The sequence below is a fragment of the Falco naumanni genome, chromosome Z (assembly GCF_017639655.2).
Source record: "Falco naumanni isolate bFalNau1 chromosome Z, bFalNau1.pat, whole genome shotgun sequence".
NCBI lineage: Eukaryota > Metazoa > Chordata > Aves > Falconiformes > Falconidae > Falco > Falco naumanni.
In genome coordinates, this window is record NC_054080.1 from 41,868,301 (window position 1) to 41,883,948 (window position 15,648).

The window sequence follows — 15,648 nt, forward strand, 5'->3', positions numbered from 1 at the left end:
TCAGCTTAAGCGGGTCTACTGCTTGCCGTGTTCATTCCCAGAAGCCCTGCCCTGATGCAGTCCATGAGGCTGGTGGTGCCAGGCACAAGGATTCACACTCAGCACATCCACCAGTGACTCTGGGATAGTAGGACCCCTGTTTTCAGTACAGTATCTATCTTTGCCAATGATCTCTACTTGCCATGAAATAACTGTTTCTTCACATCAAGGAAAACCAGGGTGTGAAGCAAAACATGGCAGCCTGCATCCCATTACTATCATGTGCAAGGGTTTCAGACACACATGAGAAACCATCCAGTCCACCAACTACAGTTAGTCCAACATATCACATTTCAACCCTTCTCTCTCCTATCTGCTATCAAGTTGTATTTATTTTTGCGGGATGATACGCTACTGTGCCTCCCACCTGTGCTGCAAGCTGGGGACAGCTAAACAAAAAGAATGAGATTCAGTGAAAAGAAGTGTCCTCCCACCCATGAACACTCTTTCCTTCCTCTCGGGTCCTCATATGGTTTCAAAAAACCCTCATAGCTTCCTCCATCCTCTTTACATCATATGAGCACCTCCTGGAGATTCAAAGGGACAAACTGTTTGTCAGTGTAGGTCAGCATAGGGAAGGCAAGACTCATAGAAAGTCTAAATATTTTTATTAATGTAAAAAAAGGAAACCTAATCCACCTTACTTTTATTTGTCCTGTTTCTGTTAATGAAAACATATTGCAGTATGTTTCACTGTTCTTTTCATCAGATACTCTTCAGGTGCCTGTGTAACACAGCGGTGACCAGTGCCTTTTTACCATCACGCTGAGTAGTGCATCGATGTACGCTAGAAGGGGATCCTTCCCTGAAAGAGCTTGCTCACAAATATGGCAGAAGGTGGTGGGCAGCAACTTTGTCACCCTCCAGTTACAAATGGGGACCTGAGATACAGCGAGAGTCACCCAAGAAAGGGATTTTATCCTATTGTCCTGAGATCCCATGCCAGCAGCTCCAACGAAGGACCACCCTGTCTCCCATTGCCAGCTGTTGCCTTTCCTTTTCTGGGCCAGGGTTCCCTCCAGGTCTGTAGGCCATAAATACCTGGTGGCCTCGGTGCCTGTGGTAAAAGCAGCTCTGGGACTGCACTGAATTGCAGAGGGTTCAGAACCCCAGGACCATGAACAAGTGTCACCCTGATGGTTTCACATCCGCATACACCTCCATATTCAACACCTTTGAGATTTGTGGCCTGTAACTATATATACATTAAATACCCTCTGCCAGTTATCCCACTTCTTCCCTGCTTGTGGTGTCTGTTCCCACCCAACCAAAATTAATATCCCCAGTAGCAGGAACCTGAATGATTATCACTGCAAGAGCAATTAAGACACTCAGTTGCCTTTGCTAGAGTAAGCCCCTCTAAAGACATGAGTAAGCAGAAGACAGATACATGGCAGATGTTTATATATATGCACACATGCACATATACACACACTCTCCCTCTCTAATTTCTTGACACATGGAGAGCAGCTACACATGCAGCATGCTTTGTATTGTACGTTAACTTCAAACATAGCCCAAATCAGCCATGGAAATGGCAGCAATTATGGAAAGCTGAAACCAAACAAACTGCAGCAACCTAATAGTTTCAATGGCAGAAAAAATCCCCACATCGCCCAGCTGCAGGAGCTGATAGGAAGACAAGCCTCAAGGCAGCTTATGGTTTCCTGGCTGTCATCAGCTAGCAGCTTGGATACTTGATATAATGAATAATCAGTGTTTGAACTGATGGAAGTGACCTTAAAACATGCTGGGGAGGGAGAAGTTTTCACAGTGTGCATTGGGCAGTGGAAACTGTGGTTTGAATACATTTACATGGTAAACGTTTGTACTATGGGGTGAAATTAAAGCAGGGAGAAAAAAAAGGTTGTAGTCACTATTTTTGTCACAATATGTAGTCACATATTGCCAAGATATGGAGAGAGAGAGACATGAAACCAGAGGACCTCTGTAGATTACAGTAGCAGTTTAAGTAGATGTACATTGCAAGTTATCTTTCTCCTGAGGCCTGTGTTCATTACACAGGTGGCAAAACAAGCTGGTGAGAAGCAGGAGGGAAGGTCTTCAGCGGGCAACTGAGTAAAAGCATTGAAGTTATCCTTTTAGCAGCGCATGACCAGCACAGGGAGCAAGGCTATTCCTTCCTTCCTTCTCTCCCAGAGGGGATGTCAGAGACCTGCCTGATGTTGTGATGGCAGGCCAGGGCTATCCACCTCCACTTGCCTTCTTGTTCACACTGCTTGGTGCTTTGGCAGGGACAGTGGGCAGCTTTCAGTGACCGCTCTCGAGACGCAATGTGGGGTTCAGCCTGTGGGCAGAAAGCCTGGGAGGAGCCCAGGGGTGTCTTTGTGGGGGGCTGAAAGGAGAGAGCTGGCTGGCTTTCCAGGCTGCCTCTGCATCTGCTGCCAGCATCCAGCCTGTGAGGAACCTGGCAGGACTGCGCTCACCTTTTGCCAAGATTTCTCTGAAATTGTATTCCTGAGTTGTCTGTCCTTTTCAACTGGCCTGGTCACTCTCCAAAAGCCAGGCCTTAGAGGGAAAAAATAAACCCACCGTGCAGATGTTACAGCTGGGACAGTTAGCATGCAACAGAGGCTTTTCTAGAATTGAAGAGGCATAAAGAGGCAAAAGAAATGAGGTACTGGCTTGGGGAAGGACTTTTGTCATGCAGCTCTGCTCTTTTCCCCAGAACTTCTGCCTTTTAATTAAAAAAACAACCTCTTGGGAAATTTGGAACATGGGCAGGTTTTTTGCTAAGAGACCACCAGTCGCTTTTCCCTCTTCTGCCTCCTTAGTTTAGGTTGAATTTAAAGGAAATAACTTGAGGTTTGGAAACAAATATCTCTAGAGAGCAGCTCAGTACTATGGTATGGAATAAAGCCAATAGCTGTAGAGATCATCTTATTTGAACGGAGGCAGGTAAAGAAAAGCCAGGGAAACCAAACCAAACCTTTTCTATATGCACTGCTAGTGGCCTATTTTTCTACAGCATTGTGTTTTACAGTGCAGTACACAGCCACATCAAAGGGATCTAATGTTAGCAGATAAATACAGCCAAGTTTTTAGAGTACTCTGCACTCAGTCTGCAGGCTCGTGGACACAGCTGCCCCACTGTGTGCCCTGCTACCTGCTGCCTGTTTTACTCCTCTGTGATTTGGGGTGTTTTACTCCTCAGGCAAGAAGCGAACACGTACCTCACGGTTACCATGAGGCTAGCAAGCTAGTAGGCCTTTACCAAGGTACCTTGAAGCAGCTGGTGCTGTATAAAATTTGCACTTCTGTTTGCCCAAATGTAGCTTGTTCATGTGCCTGACCACTCTGGCAAAAACATCACTTTACAGGGACAGAAGGGTCTTATTCCTGGTGAGGAATAATGAAGAAAGTAGAGGTCTGCACTGGTACTGGGAGATACTGTGTTTTGCAGAGGCATGCAACTGCAGTTTCTTTTTCCTTTTCTGCTCTCATCACAGATGCACTGCATCATCATCAAAATGCTTCCTAACCATACCTAGTGGTAACGTTAGAGTCTGTGATGTGGGGCAGGGAAGTTGAAACATCAGAGCCCTCTTCAAATCTCCAAACTGCAGCAGAAGTCGCTGCACCAGTGGAGAGCCATGTTGCTCCATGTCTCTCTCCACTTTCAGCCTGACCAGTCTTGGTTGGGTTAAAAACACGGCCTGAACTCTGTGCCCATCAGACACTCTTAAGTGAGAGTATCTTCACATTGACAGCAGTGGTGGTGATTGATTTGATGAGGACCACAGACCCATTGCAAATGGACTGCATCTGCACTTGCCAAACCTTTGGCCATTGAATTATACACTGTGGTCATGAAGGACCTGATTTACAGGGAGGCTCTGAATGGACCAATCTGCAAAGCTGGTCTGCCTGGTGATTTTAAAGGACTAAAAAAACATTTGAGTCAGCAAAAGAGGAATACACACAAGCAAAATTCCTCTCTGCTCCCCTGGTTTGCCTTAATGACTATTTTACCTCTGTATGGCTGCCTTTGACTTTCTCTGTAAGTAGCGTTCTGTCAGAAAGAAGATGATGTGTTCACTCAAACAGTTGCAAATGGATAAGAAAAGAGAAATCCATATATTCTTCACTTTCTTAAGCCCATCTGCTCAAACATAGCAATGCCCTGGCATAAGGGAGCTTGGTCATTCTGCATCTGGCAGGTAAAAATAATAAAACTAAAATGCCCCGCACAGTTGTCTGTAAAAAGTAAACAAAGCAGAAGGATGCAACATGTGTTTACAGTGCAAAAATGTAGAAGGAGGAGCAACTCTCTTCTTGGCCTAGCCTCCTTATCCAGAGGAACAAGGCTGCAGATGCTTTTGCAGGGACATACTGTGCCAGAGGAGACAGTGAGTGACGCTGGGGAAGCTGAACACTCGTTATCTTAATGATGCACCAAGCGTGGAACATTTGAAAAATAGATGTAGTCTTTGGAAAAACCACAGAACAGATGAAAATATATATGCTCATCTTCCAATCTGGTCAAAAGACACAAATCATTCCAAGCACTTCTTCAAAAGTGCTCTTTTTCTCCATAAAATAGAATGCTGCAATTCTTCTGAAAAGCACACAGGAAAACCAAGTGTTACCAGAATGCTATTTTTGTGAAAGCAAGCTTGTTGCTTACTTTACTAAAATCTCATGTTTTCACAAAAATTGTGAGCTTGGCAGGTCTTTCATGAAGTAAATATTTACCTTTCTTACCACAAAATGTCAACACTGCTTTGAGCCTGTTACCTGGATGTTAGTTCATTTTTATTATCTCGGTCAATTTCAAAAGCTAAGAAATGACCACAGTTTAGAACTAAATCTGGTAATAAAAATGAATTAATTGACATATATGTCCAGGCAACACACAGTAGTCTTCAACACCGAATTACCAGTAGGCTCATAATTCTGTCATTAAGCCCATAAGTATATACATAGGCATCTAAATATTTCTTTTAATTCCAAAGCATAGGATAAGGCACTAATTTTAAGTGTCCAGTTTTATTGATGCAGACTTTATTGGATCATCAGTCAGGTGAAGCAATCAACATTAAAAGAAAAGTGTCTGGCAAGCACTCCTGTGAGTAAGCGTGCAGTAGCTGTGATTTGTGGTCACAGGAGTCATCTAATAAGATGCAAAGACATGGAAGCCAGAGATATGCTGAGATCAACTACAAGTTTAGTGTATTTTAACAGGAATAACTATTATCCTCCAATTCCTATGAGCAGCAAATCACCTCGGCTTCACTGCTTATTGCCTTTGATGCTCATAATTCTCCTGGTAAAAACATCTAGGCAGCCAGTCAGAAGGCAGAAATGATAACATGTGATTTAGGTGATGGGCTGCTCACTTGAATAACAAAAAGGGAGCAGATTAAATTAACATTTTCCAAATAGCTTGAAGCATGAACATAATTCTGCCAAGGCATTTGGTGCATATTTGCAAGTAATACATTCAGGGAAAGGCAGGACTGGTTTGTAAAGTAATTTGCTAAGGAGAAAAAAAAAGCCTAAGCAACAAGTTTATAATGTAATTTAGGGGCTTAATGATGCAGATAAGTATCTAGTGGGAGATTTATGCCTGTGTGCTTTTGAAAAATCCAGAAGGATGTCCAATTTACAACTTCAGGTTGCTAAATACCTCTAAGCTTTGGTCTTAGTTTCAAAATAAGTATACCTTTGGCACAAATACCTTGACCTGGGTGAGTGTATATCTGCATAATTCTTGCCAGTCCATACAGGTGTGGGCTGCAATGTGACACACATTCTGCAGCAGATGGGCACATGTCCTACAGTTATAGAAACACCACAGTAAAAGATGAAAAATAGTTTGCCAGAAAAAATAATTCAATCCCTCCAAAACAGCACTGGGGATGTGAATTGGAGGGGGAATCTGTATCCCCTTATAACTTGTAGCATTGCACAGAAAAGGCTTGAAATTGTGGCAGGGCTATATGTCAAGGGGGAAAAAAGGAAAACATTTTGTATGCTGTTTAAAAAAAAAAAAAAACAGCAAAATTTCTGGTTTTGCAAGAGGAAAACTAGGAGATAAGTAGATCCAGTTGTGTGGATGTGCTAAAAAAACTGAAGGGGTGCAAGGAGATTGTCGCTAGAAGAATATTTCCTGGATCCTGATTATTTCAACATTGCTTCAGCTAGTCTTTGACACGCAGCTGAGGTAACCTGAATCATGTAATTTAAAATTAAAATGAGTGTCTATGCAGACGTTCATACCTCTGCCGACTGGACCATCACACAGAAGCAAGCCAACACAAAAAGATCCAAACATTTCCTTTCTCTAATAGTTAACCCTTTAACAGCAGTTTCTTTCAGAAAGGCACTTATGTAACACAGATTTCGTGTAAGGGCTTCAAGGTAGATCACATATACTTTTCCAGCCTCCTGGGAGTTTGTGGGTTTGTGGTTTTTCTGTTTGTTTGGTTGGTTGGATTTGTGTTTAATTTATTTAATTATAAGAAACCTTTCTCCTGCAACAGAAATAGGGTTTTTCCACAACCACCTTTCCTGGAGAGCTGGTCCCTGCCCTGATGAAGTCTGCTAACATCCTCTGGGCTGAATGGGCCACCTCTTCATCCTGTTCAGTGCCAGAGTCATCCAGATAAGGGGTTGGGTTCTGGGCTGGAAGTGCATTTGCAGCATGCCAACATCTGGAAGTCATTCCCAGCTGGAGTGGACCATGAACACACTAGGCAGACAGGATCCTATAACGTCTCAGCCTCAGCTGCCTCCAATGGCCAGATGATGAGAGCACTGATGACTGCAGGCATGTGCTCTTTTGTTGCTGATTTCTTGTGTGCTCTGCAGACAGCGAGTGGGAACATCACGGGGACAGGGCAGAGATGGAGCATTTTGCTGGTGTGCTGTGATAACTGCCAACTGCAGCACTATGATGACCCTCTTTTTCTCCCGTCTGTTACAGCAACTTGTTGCCTGTTTTCATTAGGGCCTTCTGCTTGGGAAACAACTTTGACCTAGAGCATGTTTACAAGAGGAGCATCAGCTAACACTGTCTAGCCAAGTGGAGTTACTTTCTAAATGTTTTTCTTTTCCAGCTACATTTGGAATAAGAGCAGCATCCCTTAACTCACCAAACAGTGTGAAGTTATTACACCAGCTTAAACTCCACACATCATTGGAAACTCTTGCCAAGCTTCATATAAATACGTGTTTCCCCGTCCACGTCTGTGCTGTCCCATTGGACCAGAGCTGCAAACACAGGAAGTGCGTTGGCCGCAGCAGCTCGAGTTCCACCACATACACGGCAGAGCTGCCTGATGAGCCAGTAGCCCTCAAACACAATGAAACATTTTTCTCACAGTTCCTCCAGGAGATGGAGGGCTTGGGATATGCCTTCTGGATGTCATCATGGAAGAGTGACAGTCTTGAGAGCAGCACTGAAAAAAAATATTACCCAGTGGGTTTTGAAGGCTGCAGTTCGGTGGCATGCCAAGAAATCATTGCATCTTAAAATTAAGGTTCATGACCCTTGTGACCACAGCCACTGGACACATCACCAAATTCAACATCCTTCTCCCCTCAAATATCCTGCAGGAGCCCCCACCTCTACTTCTGCCCCATGCAATGATCTCACAGTTGTGCCTATGATGGTGTGTAAGTGCAGACCCTGGAGCCAAAGCCAGGGCCCATCACCTCAACAGCCCACTGCACCAGCTTTGGGCATATCTCTGGGGCCACCCTAGCATACCACAGGGGAGCAACAGGAAAAAAACCCAGGTACTTCCTGCGATCTTCATCCAGATGCTTTGCACAGACAGATGGATGCCTTGTACCAGGTACCTGGAGCATACCTCACAAGCTCCAGCTCTCCACTGGAGCTTGCACAGTGACATGGAGTGCTGCAAGACTATGTAACCCATTTAAAACATAGAGCACCAGAGAAATGCAGCCCCAAAGGCAAAGTGCTGGAGAAAGGAGTGAGAGGGACCAGCTGGAGTCATTGCAAGGAGCTTAGAAATTGGCCTGCTTTAGTTTCATACAACTTCTAAATGTTCAGTTTTTTAAAAGTATGCATCCTAATTTCCCTGAAAATGGATGTGTGCATATTATGTTAGCTTTTTAAATGATTAAAGGGTTTTTTTACATGCAATAATCTGCTGATTTCTTTTGGTTAACTAGTTATATATTTACTGATATTTCCAAGATATGTGGCTGGGTTATAGTAGGCTGAATGAGATTTTTGATGGTTTGAAATACTGAAGTTGAAATGTACGTGGGTATACGAGCTAGCAGCCGTGTGAGAATAAATTAAAATATCATATGTTTCTGATCTAAATATCTACCTTTCAGCATTAGCTTACATCATTTTTCTTTTCTACTTAGAGAAAAAAGAAAGGTAATATTAGACTGAAGCTGCTCCAGAAACTCTTTTGTCAGCTTTTAAACAGATCATTATTCCACATTCATTATTTTAAATTCCTTCTGAACTTAGATTATACATAAATAATAGAAAAATAACTTTCTCTCTCCAAAAAACACTCTGGCATGAAACTCTCATAAACTTCCTAGAGTGTGCATGAGCAATAGCAGATAACATTTACTAAAAGAAAGATTTTAAACGTCTTAGAAATTCTATTATACAATTTCATTGGCAATAGAAATAGGCAAATGCTTTTTAATGTTCTACTTTTATCTAGTAATGCAGAAATCAAAGGTATAAATCAAAATAATATGTCTCACTATGGTGTGTTGACATATGCTGTTATTTTAGATATTTACTTCAGCCACTTTGCTTATTAGAACAAGGGTTTTATGACAGTTTTTGAACTAAATTCCCATAATCTTAGTTTACTAGTGTTAGGAACCTAGATAAACCTGTCTAGTTATGTTTTAAAGCAGAGTTTTTTTTCTTTCTGCCAAAGCGAAGGTTTGTATGTCTTATTCCCTTTTGATGCTTCCTCCTTGGACAATGTCAGATTGATACAAGCCTGCATGTCTGATCTATGGATGTGCTTGTACTCCTATTTTTAGACACTGATAAAGAAAAAGTATTGGCTTATAAATATCTATGTCCAAAAACATATGCTAAACTTGCTTTATTTAAATCATTTTAGTAATTCAAAAAAGGATTTCATAACATGTGATTGAATGCTATTGACTGGCTAAAGGAGTCTTAGGTCTAAGTTTTTAAATCGCTTGCTGAAGGGGTTGTCCAAGCTTTTATTTAAGATGAGCAGCAAGCAAGAGGTCTAGTTTTAGCATTTCAAGATTTTGGAAGACTGAAAAAGATTTTTAGCCTAAAGCTTGTTTATTTAGAGCCCAGTGGAACTGAAGTCAGTAAAAATGTGGTAGTATATATAATCCACTGATTTCAATGGCTACATCTTGGATGCAGCATGGAAATTGTGGCTTGGTACTTGAAGCTACTCCTGTAATGTTCCCACTTTTTTAAAAGGAGATGTTCTAACATTCAGACTATTCAGAAGAAAAGGACGGCTATTGCGGAGCAAGTGGAAAAGAAAATATGTTTCGGGCATTGGAACAGGCTGCCCAGGGAAGTGGTTGGGTCACCATCCCTGGAGATGTGGCACTTGGGGACATGGTTTAGCAGTGGACTTGGCAGTGCTAGGTTTGTAGTTAGACTCCTAAAGATCTTTTCCAACCTAGATTATTCTAATTCTATAATTCACAGGATTTGGAATTTGCTAGAAAATGAGCATCAGAAAAGATGATACAGTGAGAAAGTGGCATCAGAATCCAATGAAAAGTTTTGTTTGTTTGCATCATGGCAGTGCCTATATGTGTGGTGTTTTTTTCATAGATTTTCTTGGATTCTCAGTGTTTTGCAGAGTATTTGAGCTAGGTTTAGAAGAGGTTTACTTGTGCTCATTTAGCCTGCACAGTGAAGGATCCTCCTGAAAAACAGTAGTCTCTGCTATCCACCAAGGGAGGCTCAGGAAGGTGAGGAAAGGATGCTGAATGCCTGGGAAAAGCTGGATTCATTATGTGAAACCATTACACACAAAAATGGGACTTGAAATTATGAAGGAAGAGAGATCAAGTGCCTGTAAACAGGGTTGGGGAGGGTCATGAATAAAGAAGTAAGAGAGAGGTCTGCTTAGCTCGGGCTGCTGTTCCCGTTCAGCCAGTGCAACTGAGCAAGGACAAGGGGATGGAGGGGCTAGAAACAGCAGCTGTACCCTCATAGCATTTTAATACAGCTGATCTCTTGCAAACAGCTTCGAGGCTGGCTTGTGTGCCATACAAGCGCTACAAGGATTGCATTGAATTTGAAACCATCTGGTTCTTTGCTACACCTCTTTGCCTGGTACAGACAAGCTCTTAAAATTCAGCAGCTGTCTCAACATATTTTCACAAACCACTTTTCCAGTCTGTTTGTCTGTCCTCACGTAGTCTGTCTAATGTGCACGGCAGCAGCTGATGAAAAGAATGGTTAAGGGCAGGAACAAAGGCATAGTTTGTCACGTGAAGCCAAGCAATTATTAAAGCTTTTGTGGATGAGGGTGACGAGCTACCTGTGTTTAAAAGAGACTTAAAAGAGTGTTAATGCTGAACCTTCAGGCAAAAAGAACTTGTTTGACAAAGATATTACCTCTAATACAATGAATAAGCAGAGATTTAACACTAAAATGCCATTGACTGAGGTCTTTGGTTTACAGAATGATATATTTTTGGTCCCATAATCCTTCTTTCAAGTTTAACAGCAACCGCAGAATGGTATTATGGAATTAAAATTAATTTGTGTTTTTCGGATCTAGTATAAAGCCAACAAATTTCTCTGCTGTCCCTTTGAGTGGGTACAGATTATATTCTATAGAAAGTACATCAGGCTTAAGGAAGTGTTGTGAATTCTGATACTTCTTCATCCTCATGCTGAAATTTGTCTTTGTATGTTGAGTTACCTGAATCCTTTTTCAACTGATTCCACTGTGAAGTGAAAGCTCTCATCATAAGACAGGGATTCAGATTCTTCGATGAAACACTGCATGTACGGATGTTATCAGCCAAGGCGGGGGAGGATGGGTCTATCTCTATGGTGATACAGTCAGCATTATTTCACTGCATTGCACTGTCAATAATCTATTGAGCAGCAGTTGTAGGCTAAGCTAAGTTGTAAGGGTTGGCAAACATTTTTAGCTCTCTGAGCAAGTGACTAAGTTTTCTGTATTTCCCTAAGTTTTAATGTGCCAGCCTCAGCAGCCAATCCCTAGTGAGCATTTCCAGCACATTGGATAGGTTGAGTATAGTCTGTGTAGGGTGATAAAGCTCCATCAAAAGAGCTACCCAGGCAAGAGGAAAAAAAACACTCTTAGGATAGATGTGAGCTTGAAGATGATTCAATGTTTTTAACTATTTTTTTTTTTAAGAATCAGGAAGAAGGTTGCTTTTCTCCCTGTGAAGGTTTGGGAACATGTGAAGATGTTCCAGTTGTCACGCCAAGGGTGATGAGAAGCATCTGCATGGCAGAAGAAGTTTCACAAAACAAGGCTCTATTGTAACACACAGGTCAGTTAACTTGGCAGTTGTTATCTGGGTCATTTTTAAAGCAAACAATAACTTCTCACAGGGAAAGGTGTATCTATGGTAATGTAAATTCTACACAAATGTTGTGTATATTATAAGCTATAAAAAAAATAATAATGGATGAATCTTTCAAGACCTACTCTGACTCTCCCAAATCTGCTGTCATTGCTATTAGTAGCAAACCCTTCTGGACCTCACGAAGAGGAGAAGAAGGAAATAGCTCTGCTCAGCACAGGAACTATCCATGCATCCTGCCCCTCACCAACCATTACATTGCCATTTGAAGCAGTTTTGGCAGATGAGATTTCTCCTGGCTGACAACACAGTTTCTGTGATTAATACTGCTAGGAGTCCTGCTCCACCTTGGCACCTGGCTGTCCCTACCGCTTTCAGTGCTAGCCTGCTTGCTTAAGCAGGTTCAGTTTTTCCAGCACTTTGCTGGTGGCAGCTGATGTTTTGCCTGCAGAAGTTTGAACTTTTGCTAATGGTGCTGGAGCTTGCCCTGTGTTTGCACTGACTGGAAATTTCCAGGCTGTAGATAGACCTTTGCAGGCCCCAGACAGCTGCAGCTCATAACTGTAGCTGCAGTTGTTGCTGGTCTGGCTTGTAGCTGGCAAGGAGAAGGATATTAAAATCCCATAAAGATACTATCAAATTAGAAAATACTGTACAGTGTGCTATTGTTTCTTTTAAGGATGAAGAAACCAGATGAGAAAGGACTTAAGCTCCCTTTGTGCATATATGCAGAGCGGAAAGAAATTACATTTAACTGACCCCTTGATGATAGGACTTGATATTTGACTATATTTAATCATGTATGGAAAAGACAGTTGCACTTTTCAACAGCTGCTCTTACTCTGAGCTTCAAGGGGCTAACAAAAAGATTAGGACTGAGCAGGCATTTACTCCCTTTCTCTCCCTCCCCCACAAAACCTGCATTTTTCATGACTTTTGGAGTTCCAGGGGGAAAACAAAACCGTTCTTTGCTGCTTTCAAAACTTTACTGCCATTTCAATAATGTCATGGCAGTATAGGTGGGAGCAGATGGCTGAGAAAGAAAGCAGGCCCTGCAGGTGTGAAAGCATACCCCACCAGCTTCGGGACCCCTCATCGATGGGGCTCATCTTTGGTCATCCTCCCACCCTGGAGGAAAGGTTTTGCTGACTTCCCAGGTTAGGCTCTGGATAGCAGCATGATTTTTTATTCCGTTTTGAAGAGTTTCATCCCATTTGCAGGAAGACAACTGACCATAGCATTGCCATTGCCAATACCTGGCAAAGCTTTTAGCAGCCACAGTGCACAGAGGGCAGGAGGGGATGATTAATGGACTGAACTCCCCCCAGCCCATAAAGGAGGCTCTTTCTGAATGGGGTCACATCCTGGTGTCAGAGTGCTCTGATCTGCCCAGATGTGCCAAAACTCGGCGGGATGTTTGGGATGTGGTAAGTGTAGGGACTCACTTTCCAATCTAAACATGCTGGGGGATAATTTCTGATTTCAATTTGAGCTTTTTGTTCCTGATAATTCCCCCAAACATGTCTTCACTTCAGAATGTGCCTGACAGATTTAGAAATACAAAAGAAAATTTGGGGTATAAACTTTAGCAGAATATGTTTGATGCTACTATCAGTATTTTAATTAAAATGTAAATTAAATAATTACTTCTCTTGTCCTGTTTTAACAGTAACCTTCAAGATGCATTAAATATAACTGAATGCTAGCATTTAAAATTACTAAAATTTAAAACTAGTCTTCTGGAGGGGAAAAAGGTAGAGTGCTCTAACAACTGCTTCCATACTTTGCACATGTGAAGGCATTAATTTTAAATGTCCAGATCAGAAGGTGTTGTATGACATGACCCACTATTAATGAAAATCACCTTTCTGAAAACAGGTTATTGAAAGTATTAGTCTAGGCATTTAAGAATCCAGCTTAATAAGGAGATGCAATTTGCACAACACCTAAACTGCAAATGCAAGGAATGGTGTCTGGTTTCACTTGTTAGGTGCACGTGTCATTCACGTTAATGTTAACAGTAATTGTGCGTGGGGAGTATCCCTTTTAATTTTAAGCTTCAAAATGAGGAAAAGGAAGGAAGCAGCTCAAATTCCTTTCCCACAGTAATACTGAGAAGGCCCAATGCTTAGTGAAATGGAGCAGCCAGCCTGTCAGCCTTACGTCCTCTAGGTAAAGCTATAGCACGTTCAGGCTCCAGTTCTTGCTGGAACTCACAGACTTGCTGTATTGCAAGCATTAAATCAGTGTGCCATTTGTTAAATTAGTTAAATGCTATTATTTAAATGATCAGTGAGAACATTCGTCTACACACATGGGTTATTCAGAGACACAACATCACTTATTCTGATTACAACTGGGAATGCTTACTGTGTAAAGGCATAGGCACAAGGCATTTTGCTCCTTTGATAAATAAACTTTCTGATGTAACTAGTGCTCATAGTTATGCATGGAAAACAGATGAACAGATGCAGTTGCCTACTTCACATCCATGTAGATATTGATATGCAGTGAAATGACTTGATATGAAAAGTGTGGTCAAGAAGCCTCCCAGTGATACTCCCATGCAAATATTTTTGTGCATATCTACATGTATTCAGATGCACACTGGCATTTTGTTCCAGACTCTGTAATTACTTTTGTGATTAGGTTTTTGCGTAAACCACAACTCGGTCTTCAACCTTTCAGAAATGCACTTTAATTTATACTTTTATAATTATGAGATTTTCATAGTTGTAAATAAAGTTCAGGGAGATTAGGAATAAAGGAACATTTAATGATCTTAAAACAAACTGGCAAAATGATACTGGTTAAAGAAATATCTTTTGACAGCAATGCATATTTCAGTTCTGGTGCTGATTATCACAGGAAGTTCTTGAGGCCAGAAGCATGCCAAGACCATTTAAAAAGACTGGATATTAATGCAGATAAAAAATACCCCAAACGGTCATAGTTCATTGTTGCCAAAATATTGGAAGAGTGTTTGACCTCATGTTACCCAGCTTAAAACAGTCTTTCTTGTAAGAGCAGAAGGTGGGGCCTGTGTCAAAAAGATGCAATCTAAAGCTAACCATGTCTGGTTGCTTTCCACATTATCTGCTAGGAAAACACGTTTGTTCTCGTTTGAACAGCTTCCCTGACTGCCCCTATAATTTTGCTTTTCCTGCTGCTTTTCCTTCAAACACAGAAATTCCGTTCCTGAAGGAAAGACCTTTCCAAAGATAAGCAATAAAGGATATTGTTATCAGTTTCATCAAATGCTCCACCACAATGCATTGTGAAGTGCAAGTTTATTTTGGTAATGCATTGGAAGCTTACTGAGTTTCTATTTATGCAGAACCTAAATAAATCAGTCGTGAAAGTAAATGTTTAGAGCCAAGAAAAAGGCTTTTTTGTTGTTGTTTTTTGTTGAGAACATCTTTTTAAATCTGCAGAATTTTTAATAAACTCGAATAAAGATGAACAACCCGTGTTTAGAGCCAGGTCCAAATACTAGTTCCAGTCCAGGTAATTTTGGAAGGGAGGAAAAAACATTCAAAACACTTCAGTTTAGAGCCCAAACCTGATAACTGATCATATATCTAAACTTAGTTTCCCTCTAGGGCTGGCAGGAAGAAACAGGTGCTGTGAGTAGTCAGATGACAAGGGCCTGGCTAAAAACTTAACAAGCTTCGAGGGTAGTGAGGTGTGGTGGTGAGACCTTGCTTGCTGCCTTATCCCTTCAGTGCATGCTAACCTAAATAAAACATTCCCACATATGGTTCACAGGAGAAAAAAAAAAGGTTACCCTTGCCTCTCCAGGACTGTCCCTGGGGTCTTCTCCCGAAAGGGAGAAGCTCAAAGGACTTTAGGGGAGCGTGAGGACTGTTTTGCTTCCCATTTGCAAGCATCAGGGCTGCTTGTGGAATATTCTCAACAGTTTTGCAGATCAGTTCACTCAAAATTTGTCCAAGCTGTGTATAAGCCATATGAAATTATGTAAATCTCACCAAATCACACTAAAGCACCATTTTTCCATGCTGATGGAAGCACAATGAAAAACAGAGACAGGTACAGCTATTT

At 41.6% G+C, this 15,648-nt stretch overlaps 1 long non-coding RNA gene across 2 annotated transcripts in view; it reads left to right on the top strand.

Moving 5' to 3' along the window:
- LOC121081664 overlaps positions 1-15,648 on the top strand; it is a 76,239-nt gene that overhangs the window by 60,274 nt on the left and 317 nt on the right. The window contains exon 3 of one of the 2 annotated variants that reach the window (XR_005825755.1): positions 11,415-11,553. This is a non-coding gene — a long non-coding RNA (uncharacterized LOC121081664). Of the gene's footprint in view, positions 1-7,121; positions 8,177-11,414; positions 11,554-15,648 lie in introns of those variants that run through there. The other variant, XR_005825754.1, reaches the window with a different exon arrangement.